Raw genomic sequence first — 24,029 nt, 5'->3', positions numbered from 1 at the left:
TTTCTTGCAGTTTACTTCTGCATGTTTAGTTCTCAGATGTTTTTTGTCATATAAACGTGTTTTATGAAAAATGTTAATCTGTACTTTGCTTCATGATATAGAGAGATGAAGCCCCCACCAACACCAGTAAGACCTGGCTCACATAATAAATCAGGAGGTGATGAGGCAGCTCTGTGTGTGCGTTTGGGGGTGAGTGGGATGTTACCTGAGAGGTTATTTGAGTTGCCACTCCCTTTTCCTACGTGCACTTGGTCCACTTCCTTGACATGTAAAATGGTGTGGTTAGGGTGCATAATGAAATTACTCTATTGGTTTTCTGGTTGATGGCTCTTTCCTGCTTTGTGAACAAAATAGACCGACAGTAGCAGAGGGACAAAAAAGTAAAAAAAGAATAAAAAGGCCTTTTTAGTATGTCTACTGTCACCGAATGTATGTTATTCATGTAATATATAACTGATGATTATTTTTTTCATTAACAGAATTAGTCCCTCTAGATTTACCTTTTTTTTTCGGTGACCTGGAAGCTTTGATTTAGTTATTGTCTGATACTTAAATAAGACACATATTTGCAGGTGATAGCTCATTCACAGTGGATGGTATTCTAGCAGCTTATAAGCGCTGAAAGTATGAGTAGGCAGAAAGGAATTTATATAGTACTTTCTGATATTTTGTTCTTATTTTCTGATTTTCTAGCATTGTCCAGTTGCTAAAGAAATGAATACCAGAGTCTCCATATTTAAAGTCCCAAGTAAACCAGCATGTTTTTTATGGAGGTGGGGTGCCCCTGCTAATGTTCAAATTAGATTTTCATGCAGGATTCACATGTATAAAAACAGGAACAGGGGATAATGCTGAATTCATTCTCAGAGGTCTTTCAGATTATGTTAAGAATACCAGAGAGCTGTAAATGTTCCACATGTCAGACTCAAAGCCTGTCGATATCCTCCAGAAGGGCCTCACAGAAATGGATAACTGGTGCAGAGCCATGGGCTGGAAGTTAAACGCCAAAATGCATAGTCATACCCTGGGAAAAACAAAAACAAAGCTAGCCCCATATAGGTGGCAAGGTGCATCCACTGAGCACAGAAAAAGTCATCAGAGATCTGGGGACCCAGGTTGACAGTGTAGCCTTTCTTGACTCATGTTGCTAAAGTAGTTAGGAAAACCTTCTATATCACCCACCACACCATCTCAAGGAAGGGACATCTAGATCAGGGGAGGTCATCGTCCCCATACTCACATCACTTATTAGACCTATGATTGAGCACAATGCCTGCCCGAATGTATCTGACTGACCCTGCTGCAGCTTGAAAGGCCCAAAAGGTTTCCTCAAAAGGATAAGGGTCTCAAAAAGTGTCTTATCTTGATAAAGCGACTGAAGAGAACTCCAGCTCTATTCAGTCTCATCAGCTTGCTCAGTGCCCGGAGTGCCTGTAGGCCATGTAGGCCCATGCAAAACCCAGGACCATGATGAAAATCATTCAAAAAAAAAATCCCTCTCAGAACCACAAGGGCGGAGACTTGAGGGACAGATTCATCACCCAGAGACTCCTATCTTGTTCAAGAGGAATCTTGACCAATGGATGGGATATACCAGGATTGCAGATATACCAGGAAATGCCCTTGGGCAGATAGCCTAGTATGAACCTATGAACCTATAGGCAATAAAAATTAAATAAGATAGAATCAATCAGTCTGTGTTCTGAATGCAACTAAACTGTTAGAGTGAATCTTGGTGCGTGGGTATTAGGAGTAAGAAATCTTAGAACAGCAGAACACAGTTCAACTTATTTTTAGAGTTTTTGTGGAATTTAACTTTGAAGGGGATAACATATTTTTTAGCATTTTTAGATCTGTGTTGGCAGGTGGATTTGCCAGAAATAAAGGTTGCATTGAGAAATTTAAATACAAGGTGGTGAAGTGCCAAAATGTAGTTTAAGATAATTCAGGAAGTACAGCATTCTTTATCTTCTGATGCTTCGAACAGTAGCAGGAACAGAACTGCCTGAAGAACTTTTGTTTTTATTTTATTTTTTAGGGACATGCAGAAACAGCTGTCTTTTACAGGGCCTACTTTCTTTCCTTTTTTTGTTGTAGTAACACATTGTGAGTTGTACCTGTAAAGAATGCAACACAGAGCTGTGATGATTTGGTAAAGATTTGTCTCTACTGAGTGGTGTTAAGGTAAAATCTTTTTTTTCCAGTAAAACAGATGAGGCTCGGACATGTTAATTGAAACTGGGGGCGCAGTGACAGTGAAGTCAGTCAGTCTGTCCTTGGTGTCATCTGTCAGTGTGATACTAAATTTCATATCTTTGGTGTGGCTGTGTACAGTAGAACTACCTGTTTGATATTCATTTATTTATTTGATTGTTAGTGGAGTAATTAATTAGCCGCCTTAGCTGGACATATTGATAAATTGATGTCTTCCAATGGCAAAGCTCTTCTCGCTTTTCTGTAATTTGAATTAACTTTAGTGATTGACTGTTAAGCAGGAAAAGAAAAGACACTAGCAGAATGAGAATGTGATTTGGTCCTGAAAATATAATGCCGTACTCTGCCTTCTGTGCTTTGGTTTTGGTAGTGACACGTATGTCTTCACTCTTCCTCTGAAAGTCTCCTTCCTGATGACATGTGCTGTGCTCTCCGTTGTGCACTTCTGAGTTAATTTTGTGTGTCGATGATGTGTTATGCAGCATTGTCACTCTGTTAATCTACAAACTGATAGTATAGTACTCTGCTGAGAGTGGACTCGCTTACATGCACCTGCTTCATGGCGTTGGTCTGGGCACTGTATGGACAGGGGAAGAGAGAGAAAATAAGTGGGACTGCTGTTCAGGCAAGGAAGGCAGGTAGCCTAAACATAAACACAAGGAGGACTACTGCTTTGCAGTATTAATCAGGACAGGAGTTAGCACCCAGGTTCCCTGTTACAAGTCTTGTCTGTGAGACTGACAATGGCAGCATATAAATTTGCATCATTTTGGATTTCTCTCCAGACTGCTGACTGCACATAATTATTTTTGAGACATTCACCTGTTAATGGCCTAAATGTTTCTGGTGCAGTGTGACCCTCAGGATTTTCAAACAAATATCACTCTCTGCATGTGCTGTAAATAATACTGGCAGACATGTCAGCGAGAAGTAAAACCTGAAAGCACATGTGCCACCAGACCACAGAAGAGCATAACAAAGACTCATTCTGTGAAACTGGGAGTATGCCCTTGTACTGGGAAAACATGTACCATAAAAATATAATGCTTTATTGTAAGAGTATTGTTTAGGATTATTTATAAACATTATTAAATTATCACTTAAGACACAGGCAAACTTACATTAACATTAGAGAAAACAAACATTATATTTCACATCCTTGTAACTATCATCAGTCCATAAATTCCTTCCTTCCCTTAAGCTCCAGTCCTCCTCTTGAACATTATTCTGCTTATATTGTTCACACAGTTTTCATTTATTTCTATGTAATTTGCTCCTTCCCTTTTCTAAAGATCCCTCTTTCAGTTTTTATCTGTTTTATAATATTCAGTACATTAAATACAGTTGGTTTAGACTATGATTTCCATTTTCTAGTAATTGCTTTTTGGCAGCCAACAGAATTAAATTTAGTAAGGCCTTACTATGTCTAGGCAATTTTGATCCTGTGTCTCAACTTAAAAAATAATTTCCTTAGATACAGCTGTTTGCTAAGTCAATATTTTTGACAGGGTACTCTGTAGAGAATTTTTAAAGTCTGCCAACTCATTACACTCCCAAAATGTGTTTCCAATTAACTCTCTCCTCCCTATCACACCCCCAACATTTGCTGTCTACTTCAGGAAAAATTTTTGAAGTCTTCTTGGGGTATAAAAATGCCTGTGCAAAGAATTCTGAGCAAAAATGCTAAACCTTCTGGACTTTAGTTCTGTGTTAGATATGTTTTCCAATAACATAGGTCCTTCCATTGTTCCTTTGTGTATTGCCTTTCCGGTCTCTGTTCCCGGACTTTTCTAACCTCCTCGGATTGATTCTTATAGTTATCATTCAATACTTTCTATGCCCTACTAATTAGCCCTTTTTAACAGCAGGTCCAATGCTAGATTCAACTAAAAAACATCTACAAGAGCAAGGCTTTCACTTAAAATTCCCCTATCCCTTTCTCTTTACCTGTACTCCGACGTCAATTCTTGGTAGGGAAGTCATTCTCTAACCTGCAATCCAAATGGCTTATTGATCTTATGCCACTGTACTACCTTTCCCTGTCTAGTTATCTGCTTCCAATACATTGGTTCCTTGGCCAGTTTCTTCGGTAAATTCCATCCCCCCTCTTGCCTATTTTCTCTACCCCTACTTGCAGTCATCCCTATTGGCAACATCTTTTTTCTCCGTTCTCATGTTGGCGCAGTTTTTAGAATACTTTATGCTACTTTATGAATATGTTATTCTGTATGGGTGATGGTGTTCTTAAGGATCTGTGCTTAAGATTATTTTTATCAATATTTTAACCACATGTAATTCCTGTTTTGTTACATCAGAAAAGTGAGACAACTGGAGATATTTCTTTTATATACATTCAGCAGATGAAGTGTTTCTTAATAGATCTTGTTAGATGTATGGAATCCTTCTATAATGAGAGCATATTGCTGCCATCAGGAAACACCTTTGAAAGGACGGGTACACCCCTGTGCTCCTTGCTGCTTTTATACTTCCTTAGGTTTGTTGCACAGTTAGAAGACCACTTAATAAAAATGCATTAGAGATTTTAGCCACTATTTTTATTATTGGAAAACATGTCTAGCATAGAATTTTCTTGAATGCTAAAACTGTAAAGATCTCTATATAACTTTTTCATGTTAGCAAACAGGACAAACCTACTTAGGACCTAATTTCTTGCAGTATTTTGTGATTGCATCTCCAATCCATCTTTGACATTTCCAGTTATAATTCTCTCCTCTTCAAATAACCAAAGTAGAATACATGTTAAAGAAGTATGACATTTTGCAATGGACATCAACTATTTAATGATACAAAAGACTTAATTTCATTTTATTATAAAACTGTAGTGTCACTGGTGCAAGTATTCATTTTAGCTGTTGGTTTGTTTCATGTTATATATTTTGAAGTACAGTATCTTTTCTGCAACATTTGGAGTAAATTTATAAAATGCTTTTTCCCTTGAAACACATCTGTCTAAACTAACTTTGTCCTTGGAAGAAGAGACAAGGCAGTAAGTCTACTTTATGGATACACTGTGTTGCTAACTTATCCAACAATAATGTAGTCAGTATTCACATCTGATAAAGTCTTTAAAGGTAAAGGCCATGTCTTCCAGTGAGGTGTTGCAAGTCATGCATTTTTCACACCTTTTCAGTGTTTTCTGTTTGAAGATGGAAGTTAACGATAATAGAGTCATAGGTTCATAGGTTCATACTAGGCTATCTGCCCTAGGGCATTTATAAGCCTAGCCAGAGTGTGTTTGGCTTTCGCCACCCATTTTAAATTAATTTTGCTATGCCCTTTTTCGAGGTTAGTATACTGTGCCTCTGTCTAACAGTGACACAGAAGTGATACCCGGGGTAAACCTACGATCTCCCATCCACTCATCAAGATTCCTCTTGAAGAGAGTCAATGAGGGACTATGTCTAACCTGGACTGGGATTTTATTCCAGAGTGAAGGGAGCCTCTGGGTTATGAATCTGTCCCTCCAGCATGTCCTATTTATTTCAGTGCTGAGGTTCAAGTCTCTCGAGCGCGTAGCTCGATGGGATTTGGATTTTCTGAGGTGCAGCATGTCCATTAATTCCGGGTTGGACATGGCTTTATACGTCAGGCACAGATCGCCTCTGAGCAGGCGTTATGCCACTGAGTAGAGCTGAATTTTCTTTAACCGGGCAGCATATGGCATCTGTTTGAGCCCTTTAATCCTCTTGGTGAGGTACTTTTGGGGTCTTTCCAGTTGCTGCAGGTGTCTGGTAAGGTACATCCCAAAAGGGGCATTGTACTCAATTATGGGCCTGATGAGGGATGAGTAAAGAGGCACGATGACCTCCCCTGATCTAGATGTGAATCCCTTCATGATTAGGTGAGCTATATAAAATGTTTTTCTAACCACTTTGGCCACGTGGTTGTCAAATGAGAGATTGCTATCAACTTGGGTCCCCAGGTCCCTAATTACTTCTTCTGTACTTAATGGATTACCACTTATGTGGTAATTTGTGGGCACTTTCGTTTTGCCAAAGGGGATGACTATACACTTTTTGGCATTTAGCTTGAGGCCATGGCTCTGGCACCAGTTGTCTGTTTCTATGAGGCCCTTTTGGAGGATGCTTGTGTCAGCTGGAGAGTGGATTATGGCACCCAGTTTGCAGTCATTTGCGAACCTGGTCAGCCATAGTCCGTCCATGTTGGCCTGTACCTCCGAGAAATATATACCAGACAAGAGAGGTCCCAGGACTGAGCCTTGTGGGATGCCACTTGTAACTGGTTTGGAGTCTGACATGGCTCCAGCAATTCTAACCATGTGGGTTCTGTCCTTGAGCCAATTTGCAACCCATCTAGTGACATAGGGGTTTATATTTAAGCTGGTGAGCTTATCTATAATGCCCGAGTGGGGTATTGTATCGAAGGCTTTTGCGAGGTCCAGGTAGGCTGTGTGAACTACCTTCCCCTCGTCAATGGCCTTGGTGATTGTTTCAAAGAAATCGACCAGGTTTAAGAGGCAGGATCTGCCCTTAACAAAGCCGAACTGGGTAGGATCCAGTGTCTGTAGGTCCCCAATATCTTTATTTATGAGGTCCATGATGATCCTTTCCATAGCTTTGCAGACCAAGCTAGTCAGGCTTATGGGGCGGTAGTTTCCAGGATCCGTTGAGGCACCACCTTTGTGGAGAGGGACCACTGTTGCTGAACGCCACTCTTTGGGTACATATCCTGTAGTAAGGCTGAGATTGAACAGTAGTTTTATGTTTGGGTTTAGCTCTTCTTGGAGTTCATGTAGGATGCAGCCCGGGACACCGTCTGGTCCCATTGATGCTGTGTTTTTTGCTTTGGAGAGGGCGGCTCTTACCTGACCATCTGAGATGTCAGGGGGGCAGCACTCTGCTGGGATAGATATTCCCCCTTTTGGTGGGGAGGGGGGGAGAAGTTTGCGCTGAACCTGTCAGCTAGGATGTTGGCAATGTCTGTGGGTTTGGTGTATTTTTGTCATTTTGGACTAATTCTGAGCATATCTGGGAATTCCCACCCAGGTTCCTAACATAACTAAAGAAAGCCTTGTGATTATCCTTAGTGTCCTGTGCAATTTTTCTCTCGAAGCTGGCCTTAGACGATTTTATGAGTGCCCGTAGTTTTTTGCTAATACTGATCAGAGATGCCTTCCCTTTTGGGATTTTGCTCTATCATGTAGTAGCTTCCTCCTTCTATTGTATAGTTTGTTTATGGCTGGGGTCTACCAGACAGGACGCCTGCCTTTGGAGGATTGGGTCTTGGTTTTATTTGGGATCGATGATCCATGCATTCCTGAAGGTGTTCATAGAATGCGTTTATAAAGGATTCTCGGTCTGGGCCAGATTTTCCACAGCCCCGGGGCTTTGAAGGATTCCACCTCGGTTTTGAGGAGTGTGAAATTTGCTTTAGAGAAGTTTTTCACTGTGGTTTTCTGGGCAGGGAGTGGGGTCGGGATGTGAATATCCAGTGAGATTAGTTTATGATCTGATCTTACCAGTGAGGGATACACTTCTGGTCTGGAGCATAGAGTCCCCATGTTGGTGATGATCAGGTCCAGTATGTTTTCCCCTCTTGTGGGAGTGGTAACAAGTTGTTCCATAGCATTTGAGTTTATAAATTCTAGGAACCTTTGGTCTAGGGTGTTGGAGCTAGAGTAATGCTCCCAGTCTATGTTTGGGTAGTTGAAGTCGCCCAATATAATGGTGTTTGGAGAGACCTTCATATTTTCCAGTGTTCTCAGGAAGGCCGAGTGGGGTTCCTGGGTTTGGGAGGGTGGTCTGTAGCAGGCTATAAACTGGAAGGCAGTTTTACCCACTGTTAGTTGCACATGGATAGTCTCTGATGCTTTGTGCTGTGCCACCAACCTGGAGGTGTGGGTATCTTTGACGAATATTGATACTCCCCCCTCCTTTTTTGGTTCAGTCCAAGTTTTGGGGCCGAAAAGCATGGTATGAGGTATAGCCTGGTAGTACTGGGTGCTCTTGGGAGCCTTGAACCAGGTTTCTGTTACTGCACAGATATCGATGTTCTCCATGCTAAGGAGAGTTTCGAGTGCGTGCATCTTGAGGTTTAGACTTCTGGCGTTGAGTAGCATTACTCTTAATTTCTTATCCCTTGTGATACCTATGGAGGTGGGTTTGTCTTTTGAGCCTTACCTAAAAAAGGCACTATGGGGGTAGCAAGAGCCTTTGCCAATATCCAAAAGCCCAGGGGTGACAGGTGCAAGCCGTCCCTAGCGAAGCATCGTGGCTTGTTGAGCATGTCATCCCAGGCTGACAGGCATTGGATCCCCTTTGAATGACACCAATACTTAATCCAATTGTTGAAATTGATCATCTTGTCTTCATATTGTGGCATCATTCTTGGTGAGGGTAAGATGCTACTCAAGGTCAGGGTCATACCGGCCTGGGCTACATGCTCAGAGAGCTCCTCTATGTCTATTTTCATGTAGTCCAGGGAGGTACGTCTCAGGTCATTCACACCAGCATGGACAATGACTGAGTCATATTTGTACTTGCCTTGGAGTGACCTGAGTGCGTGTGTTATGTGGTGGATCCTAGTGCCCGACAGGCAGCTCACCGTGACCTAAAATTTTATCTGATGTCAGTTTTCATTTATCCATGACATATGGTACTTGGTTCCAACCCTCAGAACCAGCTTGGCTCTTATAACAGATCGCGAGAATCAAAAAACTCTCAAGCTAAGTGCCTACCCAGAATGCCCCTCTCTAGATTACCCACAATCTCATTTGCCACTCTTCTACATAGGACTCGTCAGCCAAAACTCTCTCTTGAGCTAAGTGTAATTTAGTCTTTTTTTAATTATATCTTAGTTAAACCTTTCTTGGAAATCATTCCTTAACTCTTTTAACCTACCCAGTTTATATTTTTCATCCCTTCTCTTTTTCTTTTAGTATCCCTCTCCTTTAACACTTCAGTGTTCTTTCCTACCTTTGCTGGTAGTTTTTCCTCTATTAAAAAGGTGGGGGGGTAGTAGCTTAGGTAATTTCTGAGTTTCTTCTGTGAGTGTCTTTCCAACATTTCATACCTTGTGGTACCTTTCCTGCCATCATTGGTAACTCCTATCCTTCAAGTCTCTCCTGGTAGTTCTGGCCTACCGTTGTTGGTAGCCCCCCCATCATCTTTCCTTCTTTACTGTGTGTGTATGGCTGTGTGTGTTTCTGCAAGTTGGCTTGGTGTCTAGTCAAGATGGTAGATAAAGGTAAAGGCACTACTGGATTCAAGCAGTGCTGTGATTGTGGGAGGAAATGCCCAATTCTGATGGGCATATGGCTTGATCCCAGTGCGCTTGCAAGAGGACTGTAATATTTGTCAAGCTTTTAGTCACTGGGTCCTCGTAGAAAGAAAAAAACAAACTTATCTTGAAAGGACTAATTAAAACAACCTTTGATGAGGCTTTGTCCAGTCAGCCAAAGAAATCAAAATCAGACATGTCTTCACCATCTTCCTCCTCTTACTCTTTCTTGAAAGTTGATCATGGGAAGAAGAGAAGTCTCTCAGTGCTGGCTTCCCCTTTTGCCTCAGTACTGAAGAGACCTAAATCTTTGGTTCCATTGCACTCAGTGGAACTAAAGCTAAGTACTAAAAAAAAACTATGGTGCCGACTTTGGCACTGACTGTAATAGCCACCGCACCGAAGGCTTCGGTACTGACAATTACAGAACCGACCACCCAGGTGCAGCCCCTCCCTTGGTGCTGGCCTCTTCCACTGTGCTGTTGGTATCCTCAGAACCAGAACTATCCAGGACTAGCTACTCCCCCTCAGTGGATCCCTTTGTTTGTCATCTCCCAAGCCCCTTCGTAGAGAGACCTGAATCCCCATCAGCACTTTCTGTTCATTCTTTCAGGAGTCTGACAGATGTCAATGTCATGAGGTTGGTGAATCAGCTCTTCGTGGCTAGTGGTCTTACAGGTTCTTCCCAGGTTTCATTCCCTTCTGGAGATGGGACCTTCTGTCCAAGGACTCCACTAGACATTCCTCCTCTAACCTCCTCAGAGACCTTAGAAACCACAACTCCTATCCCCCCCCCCCCAGTTCCGGCTATCCCAGTGCTGACAGCTTCTATGCCTTTGGCTCCAGTGTCTGCCCTGAGTTCCTCGATTCCTTCATATCCAGAGGGCTCCGGGGATCATAGCTCCAATGCTGGGTCTGAGGGGTGTGGTTCAGGTCTAGATTTGTTGGAGCCATCCTTGCTTCTTGGAACCTCGGCACGTGCGGGTCTTCCTCGGAGTGGGGTGAGACCATGGTTCCAGGGCTGTCCTTCCCATTTCCAGGTTCCCTTCCCTATTCAGGGGGGCCTGCCTTCCAGGTCATGGAGAGGACCTTGGCCTCTGCAGGTTCTCAGTTGGTTCCTTCCCTATCAGAGTGTTTGCCCAGGACTCCCTTTTGCCCAGAGCTTCCTGCAACTTAGCGCTCGTACAGTGAGCACCAAAGTTGCAGGATAACCATGCTCCGGGCTTACCTCTTCCGAGTCCTCCACAGAGCCTCCCACTGAGGAGGTGCCCCAGAACAGGACGTGTAAGAGGAAACACCTAGATTCCCCAGAGGAATCTGTCATGGAAGAGATGGACTTCGATGACGGGGAGGGATCCCCCTCTGTAATCCCCAGATGATGTCTCCTTTGGAGATATTCTTGAGTTATTAAAGCAGAGGCAGAGGAGAGGCTGGAAGCCCAAAGACCCTTCCTCAGAGGAGTCGGCGTACCTGCAAGGTTTCAGTACTTGCCCATCTACCTCTTGGGTGACCCTGGCTGCTGACAACCTCATTAAGTTGATCGCACAGCAGGCATGGAAGGCCCCTGATTCTGTAGAGTCAATTTGCAGGAGACAGGACAAAATAATCATTGCACCAGAGGACCAACAGTTTTGGGCCAAGGGAATAGCAGTAGATGTCATAGTGGTTGTGGCAGTCACAAAGAAGGAACTTGTAGAAGAAAGTTCCAGTGTTCATCCACCTAACTGAGAGTCCAGGGCAATGGGCAGGTTTGGGAAGTGGGTGTACGCTTCATTGACCTTCACCTTGTGGTATTTGAACTTCATGGTGCACTTTACTTGACTCCAGAGGGATCTGATGAAGGAGCTGTCAGATACTCTTGCAGGAACCATGTCTGAGGAGGTACAAGATAAAGTGGCCTCCCATGAATAGGGCAACAGATTCCTGCATTGCAATAAAGAGGCACACCTGGATGTGCTTGTGTGAGTTTGTGGAGCCATTTAAGCCTTCGTTTGTCAATGCTTCCTTTGACAGATCATCCCTCTTTGGCTCTAAAGTCAGAGAGAAGATGGAAAGACCCAGTCTGCAGTGGGTGTATATTTTGTGCTCCTCAGCCTTCCTTTACCAGGAAGCAGAGGGGCAGAAAAATGTGGTTTAAGAAATCCTAAGGGCCTTTTCAGGACAGATATGACAGTGGCTCCCCCTTGGGGCAGAGGGGAGAGCACCAATGGAAGGCGCTGACTTCAGTGCAGAAATAGCCCACAAAATCAGGATTCCAGAGATTCTTTCTTAGGGAAACCCTACCAGTGCTTCTAAAGGGAAGCCCGATTGCTTGTCTATGGAGGCACTAGCCTGGCATCAAATAACCACAGATACTTGGGTGAGAAGGATCATTACCAGAGGATACTACATTCCGTTCATTCTTGCCCCAAGAACAGACAGGAGAATCCCGATGTTCTACGCAGTCAGAGGGATCAGGTAGCTCTGGAAATTCAAAAGCTGTTAGAAAAGAGAGTCATCCAAGAAGTCCCACCAGACCAAATAGGATCTGGATTTTACTCAAGGATCTTTTTGGTGCCAGAAAAGACAGGGGACTGGAGGCCAAGTTTGAATCACAGCCTATTGAACAAATTTGTTCAGCAGACAAAATTCTGGATGGTCACGGTTCAGTCTATTCTACCTTTCTTAGGGAAATATGATTGGATGTGCTCTGTAGACCTCCAGGATGTATATGACCACATAAAAATGTAAAAGCTCTCCAGAAGGTTCCTCCACTTCTGGTTAGGAGCCAGTCAGTCATTACCAGTACAGAGCTCTGCCCTTCAGTCTCGCCACAGCCCACAGGGTGTTCTCCAAGTGTATGGCAGCAGCAGTAACAGCTCACTTGAGACTGCATGGGTTTTGAGTGTTTCCATATTTAGACAACTGGCTTGTCACCAATCCCACCAGGCATCTACTAGAGCAGACAAGAGATTTTATTGTTCACACTTGCGCTCATCTAGGTATTATGGTGAATCACACGAAATCCCAACTAATTCCAACTCAAGAATTTGAGTTTATAGGGGCTCTCCTGAATACCACCTTTTGCATAGCTTCCCTTCCTCCTCACAAATTGCAGAAGATAAGGTCCCAGGTGGAAGCTGTTCTCTCATGGTACCTGCTGTATTAGTTCGACAAGCTCTAGGATCCATGGCAGCGGCCCTCATGCTGGTCCCACTAGTGATATTTCTTAGGAGACTTCTGCAATGGCTTCTAACCTCCCAATGGTTCATTCTCAGTAATTCCCTGATGCATGTCATTCAGGTCTTCAGTCGTTGAAAGAAAGACATATCCTGGTGGATGCAGTCAGAGGAAATTCCCTTAAGCCAACCCTTTGTTCTTCCTTAGCCCAATGCCATAGTGACCACGGACACCTCCCAAATGGGGTGGGGGGGCATTATCTTGGCAGAACAGTCCAAGACACTTGAACCCTGATAGAGACCAATTTGCATATCAGTGTTATGAAGTTGAGGGTGGTGCTATTAGCGTTGAAAGCCTTCCAAGCAGCCCTCCCTCTGGGAACGATTGTGATTTAATCAGACAATATGTCAGTAGTCTGGTACATCAGCAAACAGAGCGGAACTAAGTCTTACCCCCTGTGTCGAGCAGTTCTGAGTATGACAATGGGCAATCTTTCAACCATTTTCTGATAGCAGTGCACATCCCGGGGAGCTCAAACGTGATAGTGGACAAGCTGACCAGATGCATCCTCCTGCCTCATGAGTGGTCTCCCAATCCTAGGGTGGGAAAGGAGATTTTCCATTGCTGGGGCCAGCCTTGCTGTAACCTGTTTGCATCATGCCTGAACAACAAGTGCAGTAGCTACTCTGCCCTAACCCCCCCTAAGGGGGAGTCCTCGAGAGATGCTGTTCTTCACAGCTGGCCCTCGGGACTGCTCTATGCCTTTCCCCTCATTTCAGTAATACCTCTTTTCTTGAAGAAAGCCATCAGGTTGAAGAGCAAGGTGATCCTCATTGCTCTTTTCTGGCCTCGACAAGTTTGGTTCCCCTTTTTTGGCCTCATCTAATTCACCCTGGACCCAGATCCTGACCTCCTGTCTCATCCACAGGGACTAATTCATCACAATCTCCAAAACCTTAAGCTTACAGCTTGGTTCCTCCAGTTCCATTTATTGTCAGGCAAGATAACCTGTCCTTCCCAGTCCAAAAAATTTTGTTAGCTTCCCATAAGCCTTCCACCAGGAGACTTTACCACAGTAAGTGGAAAAGATTAATTTCTCTGCAGTGGTTGAAAAGATGTTAGAATTTTTAGCTATGCTTTTCGAGCAGGGAGCTGCTGCTTCTTCTGCTATTAAAGTCCAACTAGCTGCTATTTCTAACTTCCATGACGGTTTTGAAGAGCAATCGTTAATCTCTTATAGATTTTGCAAAGTGTTTATGAAAGGAACCTTGAGGTTACAACCCCCTTATAAGGATCTGCTCATTCCTTGGGATCTTAATGTGGTTCTACAGTCATTGGTCCATTCCCTTTCAAGTCAGCAGCTGCTTGTGACCTGAAGTTCCTTTCATGGAAAACCATTTTGCTGGTAGTCATTATGTCCGCCAGAAGAATTTCAGAGATTCAAGTGTTATTTTCAAAACCTCCATATTGGATTTTTCATAAAGACAGGGTTTCACTAAGAACCAACCCATCCTTTCGTAGTAGTATCTGAAGCTAACATTAATCAGTCTATTAATTTACAGTCTTCTTCCGTAATCTTTCTAACAAGGTAGAATATTGTTTACACTTGTTAGATGTTCACAGGTAATTGCTTTTTTATCTCAGCAGAACAAAGAACTGTAGGAAGTCAGGCCAGTTATTTATCTCCTTTTCAAGTCCATCCATGGGTAAACCATTTTCAAAGATTACTTTTTCAAAGTAGTTAAGGCAATTCATAACTTTCATCTACAGTAAGAAAAATGTTCAGTTACCAGCACCAGTGAAGGCACATTCTACTAGGGCAATAGCCATGCCTGTTGTCTTTCACTCAAAGGCTTCCGTGGATGAAATATGTTCAGCAGCAAGCAGGGCTACTCCATATACCTTTATCACTCATTACAAATTGGATCTGGTCTCCAGGGGAAGAACATCCTTTGGCTCTATGGTGCTCAGGAATATCCTTCCATAAGGCCTCCCAAGATGTAAGGTAGCTGGGGACTCTGTCCCATATGCCAAGGATAATTGAAGATTGACAACATTAGATAAAGACATTATGTACTCACTGTAATGCTCCATCTGTGTTGTCGATCTTCATTTATCCTTGACACCCCATCCACCTTCCCTCTCCTTCAAGCTTCTTGGAGGAATGTACTCTAGTCCTGGTTATCTGTTATTTCATATATGCCCTTGGACATAGCCTTTACAATTGCAATTTACAGCTGCAAACTCGATATGAGGTAATGTAGACAGGGGCATTCCGGGTAAGGACTTAGCTTGAGAGTGTTTGGTTCTTGTGATCTGTTATAAGAGCCAAGCCAGTTCCGATGGTCAGAACAGAGTCCCATACATCAAGAATAAATGAAGACTGACAACACAGATGGAACATTATGGTGGGTGCATGACTTCTTTTTTTCAGAATTTGTTTTTTAACAGAAGACTGTTCTCATGCACTTTTATATGTGAGAATACTATTTTTCTTGAAAAACAAAGTTTTCTATTATTGGTTCTTGGGTAAGTATTAGGTTAGGTGCTCTTGCAGGCAATTTTAAGCCTAGACAATTTCCCTTATTGTGCACAAATTAACCTATCCCATTTAGTTAGAGATTGTCCTTACACATCCCATGGCCAATAGTTATATATTACCCCTAATGAGAATAAGTGGGATAGTACCATAGATAATTTGAGGGGACCCATGCATGGGATAAAGTATTTATGAACTGCCCCTGTTCATTTGTAGTACAGAGTGCAGTCATGGGATAAATTTTCTATTTCCCACCCATAGATCCAAGTTGTTCTTGAATATGGACATGAATATCTTATGAGTAACATTTAAAAAAAAGCTGGCTTTCTGGTATCAGGATACAAAACAAGTTGCCTTTACAAATTGGGTAAGTAGCTTTTGTCATGGACCCAGTATGTGTCAGCTTAGGATGAGATGGTGAACAGCCATACTTGCTTTGCAAAGAGTGGTCTGCACCTTTCATTCCACAGGTTCTGCATGCTACCCAAAGCATTTGCTGCCCCCAAAGTGCATTTCTTAGGTCAAGACCACTTTCTGAACATTCTAGCATAACAAAAATGCTTGTAGTAAATTCCAGCCTGGAACATGTCAAGGTTCCCCTGCCCAGCCCCAGAAATCCTAAAAATAAATTGCTGGATCTTCAGACTGTGCTGAAACCTGAACACATCAATACCTGGGTTTCAACACAGAAATGGTTTCATTGTAAACACAGTACTTCTTTACTGGGTTTTATTGCCTATAATGAATTCAAATATTCTGAAAGCTTCAGAGGATTATGAGTATTTGTCAGAGATGCAGTTAACTCTAGACAGGTTCCCTTTGACCCAGAAATTGAACTTACTGAACTTTAAATTGCCCTAAATAATTATCAATTACTATCCTGCTATGCATCACATCCCATGTCCCAGAGGACCATGAAAGATTACTCAATGTGCTTACTGAAATACCCATAAATAAATGTATCTTTTTGATGAGTGATTTCAGTTATCCATTGATTAACTGTCGCACCTGTACCTCAAAGGTTGAGTACACACAAAGATATTTAAACTTAAACCCCCCCCCCACTAATTCTGTTGTACCACCAATGTTGCTCAAAATATTCTTGACCTTGTCCTCAATAACATTTTACATATAATAACAATAATAATAATAATCTCATCTCTGATCAAATTTGATCACAAATTAGTAATTTTCTCATGAAGGGCATCTAAATCCAACACAACAAACACCTCTGATTTCAAGGACTTTGAAAAGACAAGGCTATTCAAACTGAATGATGAGCTCTCAAAATGTATCTAGTAGATTTCCAGCCCCACATGGCCTCAGCTGTTACTTATGCCAATAAATTTTATACCCGTATAGCAAACAACATAAATCAAGAGATCCAGATATATTGTGGATCATAAAAATGAGCCACCTGGGTGGAATGCCAGCATTAATAAGCTCCATAGTAAAAGAAGAAAAATCTGATGAAGAGCTATAGTAAACCAAAAACATACCACAATATCAGGGAGATCAGCAAAAATCTGAAAGCTACCATAAGGAAGAACAAAGCAGAGTACAAATTGAAATTAGCCTTCCAGACTCCCTGCTAATTATATGTAGTAACTCAAGGCTGCACATTGTTGAGGATAGGGGATATTCCCCAACCCAGAGATTTGTGCAGTTCTGCACAACTTTCAACCATATGCTTAGTCAAACAAATTTTGTTGACTAAACAGATGTTGATCAAAATGCCAATGCCATTAAGTTAAATTCATGGTTTCTGTGTGTGTGTGTGTTATAATATTTCCTTAGATCTGTAATATTATTTTGTCAAAGGGAGATCCGGGAAGGTATACATAACAGCTGTGCAGTTTGTGCAACATACCTGAATATGGCAAAGGTCTTTGACATTATTTAGCATACTGGAATTGTAAATAAACTTAAAAGCCTAAATGTGTAGACTCGTATTCCAAGATATGTAACAAATTGGATGACAAAATCCACTTAGTTAAGGTTGCAGGTGACACCTCATAAAGTGGAAAAATGACTAGAGACATTCTCCAGGGCTTGGTATGAAGGTCCTTCTGTTTGGCATCTACATCTTAGATTTCTGAACCACTAATGCAGACATATGGCTAGCATCATATACTGCATTACTGCAGCAAAGGCTAACCTTTACAAATAAATTGTTTTATTAGAAACAGACCTAAAAGTGAATGCAGAGAAGTGTAACATCATCATCTTTGATAAATAAGAACTTGTTTGGTAAAGAAATACATACTGTTCTATACCTTTGCTTTATATATGTAGCTTTCTGCCTTGTATATTGCGATGCCAAGCCTTAGAAATGTATACTTGTACTGTACTGTATTACATATCTCTGCTTTCATATATGCAACTGAATTATCATTTTTGTTAAGTTTCTATACCCTGTAATACTTTGTGGAGCTTTTCTCGCCGGCCGTCCACTGAAAATGGGTTACTGACCGAGTGGACTTTCCCTGGTCAACAAATGTCAATAAATAAATAAATAAAATAAATTGCAACAGCAGCTTACAGTGTAGATAGCATCTCAGCCCAGACTGATATGATCATCCGAGATCTCAGCACCTTTGTAGACAGTTCTGTATCCTTTGACCAGCATGTAGCAAGTTAAAAAATTCTTCTGTGTAGACCAGTTAATAAATTCTTTTGACCTGGATGAAACTCTTTTAAAAATCAGTCCTCTTTACTGTGCCCTGATTGGATGAGTTATAGAATATAAATCCCTTTTTTCTGAATCTATCCAAACATATACTACAAATAGGAAGATCTTGGATATTTCCAACTGAGAAGAATCACAGATTGAAGAACGTTAGCTACCAAGATAACTTTGAAACTCTGACCCTCTACTCTATCTACTATAGAATCCTACAGAGTAGTTTGTCAAACATTCATTGATTTTAAGGGTCTAAACTTCTTCGATTCCAGAAACATTCAGACTAAAGGCATCAATCTCCATTGACCAGTAAAACACATTAAATGTGTCCCATATATCTGGAATAATCTTTTGTTACATATAGGTTCATAGGTTGGTACTGGGCTATCTGCCCGAAGGCATATATTAGCCCAGCCACGATGTGTGGTATTCACCGCCCCTCTAGTAGTTCCCTAGACCCTTGTACTAGCAGCTAGTACCCTTGGCCCCTATCTAGTAGTGCTGTTGGTGTGATCCCCGGTGTGAACTTTCTGTTATCCATTCACTCATCAAAGTTCCTCTTGAAGAGTGATAGTGAGGGGCTCTGTGTTATGTAGATCAGGACCCTGTTCCACAGTAAGGGAAGTCTCTGCGAAGGGAATTTATCCCTCCAGCATGTTCTATTCATTGTTGTGTTGAGGTTTATATCCCTAGAGCGTGTAGCTCGAGTAGATTTGGTTTTGCTAAGATGGAGCATGTTCAACAATTCTTGGTTGGACATGGCTCTGTACGTTAGACAGAGATTGCCTCTGAGAAAGTGGTATGCAACAGGGAACAGTCTTAGCTTTTTCAATCGTGCTGCATAGGGAAACTGTTTGAGGCCAGTAATCCTCTTGGTTAGGTACCTTTGTGGTCTCTCCAGCTGCTGGAGATGTCTAGCCAGGTACATTCCAATTGGTGCATTGTACTCAATAATGGGTCTGATGAGGGAAAAGTAGAGGGGGCACCATTACATCCTTAGATCTTGATGCAAACCCATTCATGATCAGATGGGTCACATAGAAGGATTTTCTAACCACTTTGGCAATATGGTTATCAAAGGAAAGCTGACTATCTACTTGGGTCCCTAGATCCCTTATTTCTTCTTCAGATTTCAGGGGATTACCTCCTATGTTGTAGTTTGCGGGTACTCTGTTTTTTCCAAAGGGGATTACTACGCATTTTTTGCATTTAGCTTGAGACCATGGCTTTGACACCATGCATCAGTCTCATTTAGGCCCTTCTGGAGGATCTCCATGTCAGCCGGAGACTCTATTATAGCACCCAGTTTGCAGTCGTCCAAAAACTTAGTCAGCCACAGCCCTTCCGTGCTTGCCTGTACTTCTGAGAAGTATATGCCAAACAGGAGGGGCCCCAGGACAGAGCCCTGAGGCACACCACTCGTTACTGGTCTGGATTCGGACATAGATCCCGCTACTCTTACTTTATGGGATCCAGTTTGTGATCCATATTGTGAAATAAGGGTTTATGCCCAGGCTGGTGAGCTTATCAATAATACCTAAATATTAAATATAAAACAGAGTCATACTCTCACTTGCTTTAAAGCAAGCTGTAACAATTGGATGGTCACCATTCATCCCAGGCCTGACTTGGTTTGCCCTCATGGAGCCAGAAGGTGCCCTTTGAGGATAGGTATTGGCAAGGTGGTTATGTTCCATGGGTGACATTGCCATGTAAACTCTATGAATCTTTAAAATCTCCACTTAAAACAGGAAAGTCTTAACACACCTCCCAGTGTTTTTCCTTAATTATAATGAATTAATTTCCTTAATTATAATGCACAGGCAGCATGTAATTACTTCACTGAGTAGGTAGCCACTAATTATGTTTAATTGTAATTCCTACATAGCTGTAGTGTGATTGGGTAATTGCCAGTTTATTAAGTTAACAATTTGGCAAAAAACGTGGTTACTTTACAATTTGTGCAAGCTCTACAGTTAGCACTGACTGGTGCTTTACCCACTCTGTGTGGTATACATAATGGAAGCTAGATGGAGGTACACTTCCACCTTTGAATGTAGTTATTTGTTGTTTTCCTTGTATCATTCTTATATCAAAATAATTTGATAGAAGAGCGATTACAAGAATGATGGTGATGCATGCAAATATTCTAAGTATAAAAAAACAGTTTCAGAAAATGCAACTTAAAATTAACTTTAAATAAACCAGAAGCCCTAAGGGAGAGGTACAACAATGAGGAAATGACACATGAAAATTCCAAATTGTCAGATGTAAAACAGTAAGTGAGAAGGTCACTGAAAAACCAATCAGTAAAAACAAAATGAAAACTCCAGCAAAGCTAGAACTTCCACTGAGTGACCTCCCAAACCTCTTGTGTCAGAGGCACATGGGATATATGCAAATGACCCTTATGAACATCAAATGTTTCAGCTAATTGGCAATTCTGAATGCCCATGACTTGTCAGATGTGGTAAATACCAGTTGGTTAAAGAGAATTAAATTCTTACTGATTAAATTATTCCAAAATAGGGATGCCACAGGAATTTGAAGACTGGTCTATGATCTGTGGTACTATGAAGTCAGTGTACCAGAAGTAGTTTGTGTAGAACACGCACAGTTTTGAAAATTGTAGCATTTGCGTAGTATTCTTATATCCCAAACAGACTCCAAAGAATTTTTCCTCAGGTAGTTGGCAAATGTTGGAGGTGTAATGGGGAAGAAAGAGGTAACTGGGAACATATTTATGTTTTGGGAGGGTAATGAGTTGGCAGATTTAAAACATTCCCTGCAGAGTATTCTGTCAAAAGTATGTGTGAGCAAATGTGTGTTACTAAGGAAATGATTCTTTTTGAGCTGAGACACAGGATCTGAATTGACCAGACATAGTAAGTCCTCGTTATGTTTATTTCTGGTTGCTGCAAAAAAAAATAAATAAATATTCTTGAAAATAGAAATCAAAGTCTAAACCAACTCTGTTTGATATACTGAACATTATAAAAGAGATAAAAGAACTGGAAGTTGGATTTTTAGAAAGGGAACGAGAAAATTACATAGAAATAGGTGGAAATTGTTGGAACAATACATCAAGAATAATTCTTAAGGAGGATTTAGGTTTAAAGGAAGGCAGGAATTCAGCAATTTATGTAATGGTGGACTGATGATAATTGCACAAAAGAACATATAGGTTCATAGGTTAGTACAAGGCTAACTGCCCTTACAAGTCATTGTAAGTCTAGCTAATTATCCGTTGTAAGACTCAAACCCTGCACCTTGTGTTTGTAAGGCAGACACCTTAACCATAAGGCAGACACCTTAACCATTAGGCCACCATCCCAATGTGATGTATTTTACTGCAAACATGCTAATATGGTTTGTTTTCTTTTATGTTAATATATGTTTGTCTATGTCTTTTGTGACAGAATAATAAAGGTGTTAAAAAACATAAAAACATCATCAAAAAGGGGAACTACATCCATAAATACAATAAATAAATGAATAAACATGCTAATATGGTTTGTTTTCTTTTATGTTAATATATGTTTGTCTGTGTCTTTTGTGACAGAATAATAAAGGTGTTAAAAAACATCATCAAAAAGGGGAACTACATCCATAAATACAATAAATAAATGAATAAACATACTAAGCCCTATAAGAATCAAATGAGACATTCTTGGCTAGCCATTATACTAAAGCCACTTTGATTTACAAGCGTCAGGGATCATAAATAAACATAAAAGTGTGGTACGATGGTAAGCTCTGGCAGATTAGATGCCGAGCAGACTGCAATACAAGGAATCTTGTATATGTAGCCTGCTGCCAGATGTGTTTTATGTTTTATGTTGGTAAGACCAATCGTTCTCTAAGAGAACGTATTCGGGACCATTTGTATTGCTTTTATAGGTCAGATACTTGCAGTGCAATCTCTAAACATATTTTACAGTTTGCTCAACACACTTTTATGTTTCAGGTGTTACATGTTCAGAGGGTGAATCCTAGAGGGGGGGATTTGGTTAATAAAACTGAATTATCTGAGATTGAATGGATTTTGCGTCTTGCAGCTCATCGGGGGAGAGGACTTAATGACTCGGTCCCTATGAGACCATACTTGAAAGCTAGATCTATTAAACATTAGGTCCTATATGATCCCTGACACTTGTAAACCAAAGTGGCTTTAGTATAATGGCTAGTCAAGAATGTCTCATTTGATTCTTATAGGGCTTAGTATGTTTGTTCATTTATTTATTGTATTTATGGATGTAGCTCTCCTTTTAGATGATGTTTTTATGTTTTAATGTCTATTATGCTGATATATGCTGTTTAGATGGTTTATATCAGAATTCTGAGCTGTCTATTGCAGCAATTAATTATATTCAATTGTTTTAACATAGGAAGTGATGATATAGCTTTATTTGAGTAGGAAATGACGTTTTTTAAATTTAGCTTTATAATGATGGATGGTTTTTGCTTATTTGTAACGTCTGATGAAGCGGGACACCCGTGAAAGCGCTAACGTCAATAAATTATTTTTATATTAACATCGTGTTTGTTATTGGAGTTCGTTGGCTTTGGAGCCGTTGGTCTGTGGAACGTTGGATATACCTTCCTATTGGGTTCGTTTTGTTTATTTAATGTTTTTGGGGACTTGGTTTGCTTTTTTGATATATATGTATATGTATGTATATATATATATATATATATATATATATATATATATATATATATATACACACACACACACACACACACACACACACACGCACACACACAGGCAGTGGATATAAAAAGTGTACACACCTCTGTTAAAATGTCAGGTTCTTGTGATATAAAAAATGAGACCACAATAAATCATTTCATAACTTTTCCCACCTTTAATGTGACCTATAACATGTACAATTCAATTGAAAAACAAACAAATATGTTAGGGGAAAAAATATAAAACGTACAATAAGCTGGTTGCATAAGTGTGCACACCCTTAAACTAATACTTTGTTGAAGCACCTTTTGATTTAATTACAGCATTCATTCTTCTTGGGTAGGTGTCTATCAGCATGGCACATCTTGACTTGGCAATATTTACCCACTCTTCCTTGCAAAAGTGCTCCAAATCTGTTAGATTGTGAGGGTATCTCTTGTGTATAGCCCTCTTCTGGTCACCTCACAAATTTTCTATTGAATTTAGGTCTGGGGTCTGGCTGGGCCATTCCAAAACTTTAATTTTCTTCTGGTGAAGTCATTCTTTTGTTGAGTTGGATGTATGGGGTCATTGTCATGTTGAAAGGTGAAATTCCTCTTCATCTTCAGCTTTCTAGCAGATGCCTGATGATTTTGGGCCAAAAGTGATTGGTATTTGGAACTGTTCATAATTCCCTCCATCTTCACTAAAGTCTCAGTTCCAGCTGAAGAAAAGCAACCCCAAAGCATGATACTGCCACCACCATGCTTCAACATGGGGATGGTGTTTTTTTGGTGATCCGAAGTGTTTTTTTTGCGTCAAAAGTACCTTTTGGAATTATGCCCAAAAAGTTCAACCTTGGTCTCATCCGACTATAACACACTTTCCCACATGCTTTTGGGAGACTTGATGTATTGTTTTGCAAATTTTAGCCTGGTCTGTATGTTTTTCTGTGTAGGAAAATGCTTCTGTCTTGCAGCCCTACCCCATAGTTCAGACATATGGAAAATACAGGAGATTGTTGTCACATGTAGTACACAACCAGTACTTGCCATAAATTCCTGCAGCTCCTTCAGTGTTTCCCTGACCAGTTTTCATCTTGCCTTTTCATCAATTTTAGAGGGACGTCCAGTTCTTTGCAACGTCACTGTTGTCCCATATTTTCTGCACTTTTTGATGACTGTCTTCACCGTGTTCCATGGTATATCCAATGCTGTGGAAATTTTTTGTACCCTTCTCCTAACAGATACCTTTCAACAATGAGATCCCTTTGATGGTTTGTAAGCTCTCTGCGAACTATGGCTTTTGCTGTAGCAGGCAACTGAGTAAATGTATGGAAAATTCTACTAGAACAGCTGAAGTTTATTTGGAGTTAATCAGAGTCTCTTTAATTGATGGCAGGTATTTACCCAAGAAGACCGAATGCTGTAATTAAATCAAAAGGTGCTTCAACAAAGTATTAGTTTAAGGGTGTGCATACTTACGCAACAAGCTTATTGTAC

The sequence above is a fragment of the Protopterus annectens genome, chromosome 3.part1 (genome assembly GCF_019279795.1).
Source record: "Protopterus annectens isolate FY-2018-M chromosome 3.part1, PAN1.0, whole genome shotgun sequence".
NCBI lineage: Eukaryota > Metazoa > Chordata > Ceratodontiformes > Protopteridae > Protopterus > Protopterus annectens.
The sequence above is the reverse complement of the archived record's forward strand: the minus strand, read 5'-3'. Positions refer to the sequence as shown.